The sequence below is a fragment of the Gopherus flavomarginatus genome, chromosome 10, assembly GCF_025201925.1.
Source record: "Gopherus flavomarginatus isolate rGopFla2 chromosome 10, rGopFla2.mat.asm, whole genome shotgun sequence".
NCBI classification, from domain to species: Eukaryota; Metazoa; Chordata; order Testudines; family Testudinidae; genus Gopherus; species Gopherus flavomarginatus.
The window spans coordinates 43,779,902-43,784,510 of NC_066626.1; the positions used below are offsets into that span (position 1 = coordinate 43,779,902).

General features: G+C 46.4%; 1 protein-coding gene across 1 annotated transcript in view; it reads right to left on the bottom strand.

Annotated features, from left to right (window-relative positions):
• The window catches only part of UBR3 (ubiquitin protein ligase E3 component n-recognin 3), a 217,965-nt gene that overhangs the window by 212,913 nt on the left and 443 nt on the right, over window positions 1–4,609 (bottom strand). The window lies entirely within an intron of this gene.

The window sequence follows — 4,609 nt, forward strand, 5'->3', positions numbered from 1 at the left end:
AAACAGTTTTACTTTCTGTAATGGCCCATCCACTCTCAGCCTTTATTCAAGCCTACTTTGATGGTGTCCAATTTGCAAATTAATTCCAATTCAGCAGTCTCTCGTTGGAGTCTGTTTCTAAAGTTTTTTGTTGTAATATTGCGACTTTTAGGTCTGCAATCGAGTGGCCAGGGAGATTAAAGTGTTCTTCAACTGGTTTTTGAATGTTATAATTCTTGACATCTGATTTGTGTCCATTTATTCTTTTACGTAGAGATTGTCCAGTCTGGCCAATGTACATGGCAGAAGGGCATTGCTGGTACATGATAGCATAGATCACATTGATAGATGTGCAGGTGAACAAGCCCCTGATGGCGTGGCTGATGTGATTAGGTCCTATGACGGTATCCCCTGAATAGATATGTGGACAGAGTTGGCAACAGGCTTTGTTGCAGGGATAGGTTCCTGGGCTAGTGTTTTTGTTGTGTGGTTGTTGGTGAGTATTTGCTTCAGGTGAGAAATGTTATTTTTTAATGTGTTTAACTTGTGGATTTAACAACAATTTTGTTTCTTCTTTGTAAAAACAATTTCCCCACAGCTGAGAAGTAGTTTTAAAATAGGAAACTGATTATGAAAACTGAAATTTGGGATAAGTTACTGACCCAAAAACTGATTTTAAACTATTTTCAAAATGTGTTTTTCAATTTGGCCATGTCCCACTAAATTCCTGCCCTGTGTCTGTCACAAATTACTCGAATGGCACACCAATCAACAATCCTCTTTCTCTGGCTTCCCATTATCAAAAGGAGCTATTGTGCTCTCACCTTAGGCCATGTCTACATCTAAAATTTTGCAGCGCTGGTTGTTACAGCTGTATTAGTACAGCTGTATAGGGCCAGCGCTGCAGAATGGCCACACTTACAGCAACCAGCGCTGCAAGTGGTGTTAGATGTGGCCACACTGCAGCGCTGTTGGGCGGCTTCAAGGGGGGTTCGGGGAACGCGAGAGCAAACCGGGAAAGGAGACCAGCTTCGCCGCGGTTTGCTCTCGCGTTCCCCGAACCACCCTGCAAACCGCAGGGAAGGAGACCTGCTTGTTTGGGGGTTCGGGGAACGAGAGAGCAAACCGGGAAAGGAGACCAGCTTCGCCACGGTTTGCTCTCGCGTTCCCCGAACCACCCTGCAAACCGCAGGGAAGACCTGCTTGCTCGGGGGTTCGGGGAACGAGAGAGCAAACCGGGGAAGGAGACCAGCTTCGCCGCGGTTTGCTCTCGCGTTCCCCGAACCACCCTGCAAACCGCAGGGAAGACCTGCTTGTTCGGGGAACGAGAGAGCAAACCGGAAAAGGAGACCAGCTTCGCCGCGGTTTGCTCTCGCATTCCCCGAACCACCCTGCAAACCGCAGGGAAGGAGACTTGCTTGCTCGGGGTTCGGGGAACGCGAGAGCAAGCCGGGGAAGGAGACCAGCTTGATTACCAGAGGCTTCCTCAGGTATGCTGGGATACCTGCTTATTCCACGGAGGTCAAGAAAAGCGCTGGTAAGTGTCTATACTTGATTACCAGCGCTGGATCACCAGCGCTGGATCCTCTACACCCGAGACAAAACGGGAGTACGGCCAGCGCTGCAAACAGGGAGTTGCAGCGCTGGTGGTGCCCTGCAGATGTGTACACCTCCTAAGTTGCAGCGCTGTAACTCCCTCACCAGCGCTGCAACTTTCTGATGTAGACAAGCCCTTAGTGTCTCAGAAGAGGAAGACTGGAGATACCAACAGTAGAGATAGCTGACTGCCTCAAAAAAATAGCTGGACCACTGACCTCATGGTTTTAATACTCCAATTAAGAGCAAGGCAAGACAAAGAAGAGAGAGAGAGAGAGAGAGAGAGATTTTCCATCCAACTAAGGAGAATTGAAGAGGGGGAGGGGTTCACAGAACTCAGGAGAAGTGAAAAAAGTGGGAGTGAAAGAGACAGGCTAGCAGAGCAGCAAAAGAGAAATAAGAGAGCCAGAGAATATTTGAGTAGAAGTTGTAGATAGAGCTGGTGAATGGAGATTATTATAGGAAAAGAATGAGACAAGGAGACAACTTTAAAAAAAAAAAAAAAAAACAGAAAAAGGCAATGATAAGAGAATACCCTAAAGAGGAATGGAAAAAGGAAGGAAATAGAGGAACAGAATGAGTTAGATCATTGGTGGGCAACCTGCAGTCCATCAGGGTAATCTGATTGCGGGCGGCAAGACATTTTGCTGATGCTGAGGCACAGTCCCCCGCGGCTCCCAGTGGCTGCAGTTCATCATTCCTGGCCAATGGGAGCTGTGGGAAGTGGTGGCCAGCACATCTCTGAGGCCTGTGCCGCTTCTCGCTGCTCCCGTTGGCCGGAAGTGACAAATCATGGACACTAGGAGCTGCGGGGGGGCCGCATCTGTATACAGTCACTGTAAACAAACTGTTTCTCAGCCTGCCAGTAGATTACTCTAATGGGCAACATGTGGCCCACAGGCTATCCACCGAGTTAGATGGATTTATTTACATAAAAAGGAATAAAGATGTAAAACAGAGAAAGGGAAAGTTTTAATGTTTCCTTACATTCCTGAGACAGTGCGGGTGAGGTAATATCTTTTATTGGATCAACTTCTGTTGGTGAATGAGACACGCTGTTTCAAGCTTACACAGAGCTCATCTTCATGTCTGGGAAATGGCTATACTCGCACTTTACAGCACTGCAACTTTCGCGCTCAGGGGTGTGAAAAAAACACTCCCCTGAGCGCTGCAAGATACAGCACTGTAAAGCGTCAGTGTAATCAGGGCGGCAGCGCTCGGAGCACAGCTCCCAGCGCTGCACACTACACCCATAAGGGATGTGGTTTACATGCAGTGCTGGGAGAGCTCTCTCCCAGCGCTGCCGCTTCGACTACACTCACACTTCAAAGCGCTGCCGCAGCAGCGCTCCCGCAGCACTGCCAGGGCAGCGCTTTGAAATTTCAAATGTAGCCATACCCTCAGAGTGTCCCAGCTAAAATTCAAGATGGAACTGTAAGGCGTTAACATACCTTGCAAGAGACCATTCAAGGTGAAGTAGGCAGTTAACACCTCTACAGTCATAGGAAAAAGAAGGATTAGTGAGTTACAGATTGTTGTAATGAACCATAAATCTATTCTCTTTATCAAGTCCATGATTTTTGGTGTCTAGCAGAGTTAGGAATTTAAGTTCCCACGCTTTCCTTTTAAAGGCGTTGTGCAGGTTTCATGTGAGGACGAGGGAGTGATCAGTTTGTGCAACATGTTCACCCTAGGGTGATGCACAGAAAAATGATAGAAGACAAAAACACTGAGTTCATTCGAGAGTGGCTACAACATTCCTGCATTCCTATAAATTACTGTCAGATGCCACGTCTGAAAATTTTGTTGAAAGGGATTGGATGACTCTTTTGATAACATTATCTAATACTATCTACCTAGTATTTACTCTGAGTAATGTGGTTAAACAACTGGTGTTCTTTTGGAAGTCAGCCAGTAAACATTCTGTATTTAAGTAATCAAAGCAGCATTACTGCTGTTTACTTTTTTCTTGTAATTATGCTTTCCCCACTACCATCTTTTTCATCTCCTCAATAATCAAGACATACCTACAGATTAGCCATTGTTTGACTACTACTTGGCTGACTGCTCTCTTTTCTGACAAGGCATACCTTCTCGTTCCCCTTTTTATAATTGTATACCTAGGCCTGGTCAACACTATAACTGGAATCACATTAGTTAAAGTAAGAAGGACCCTTGATGGTCTGCTCACTTTTCTTGGAGCCCGGCCTGGTTCTGTGAACCATGGACCGCTCACATAAGGGTAGTGACTCTGAGAGTTAAAAGTTATGAACAGCATTCAGACTGAAGGATAAGAATCTCAAAATAAAGTATGTCAAAATGGCACTCTTAGCTGATCTCTGTATATCTCATCATACCTACTGACAAAATATGTTGACATTTTCTTGTCGTTTCAGTCTGTTCAACAAACACAGCTAACATGGAGCTGAATTTATTTATTTTTTGAGTATTATCAGATTCATTACTAATTTCCATGTACAGTGCCAGTTACACCGGAGCAAGACCAGAAAGCAGTGGGTCTGTACAACTGTGTCGCAAAGGGGAGGCCAGAGAACTGGGAGAAAGTATTAATCTGTTTTCCCTTTTAAACCAAAATCCTCTCTCATGCCCAGGGAGGTAGGGAGTGCCAGAAAAGTAACCACAAAAATGGCTTTGTGGGTCCCATGCTTATTGTGTATCTATGATTCTGTGTCACATGTTCTCTGTGTACAAGTAAAAAGGTGCATTTTTAATAACATCATCAGCCTGCAAAATTGATGGGAGAGTCAAGCTGGGTTCTTTTCTTCTCATGCCCCATCCCATCATCAGCAATATAGGTTTTGCAGGCTAAACTCTTGTTACAGAGCCCCTCACAAGCTAACAGCTGTCACTGCACCAGCCCGACCCTCCCCCCAAAAGCGACTCCCTCCAGCTGTGCCACCTCTTCCCTTGGGAGCCGGCTACCGACTCACCTGCAGGCCTAGGCCCACCCGCTAGGGCGGCAATTGCAGGTGCCAGCCCGCAGCCCCAGGCCCCATCGCCCCCCAGCGCTCAC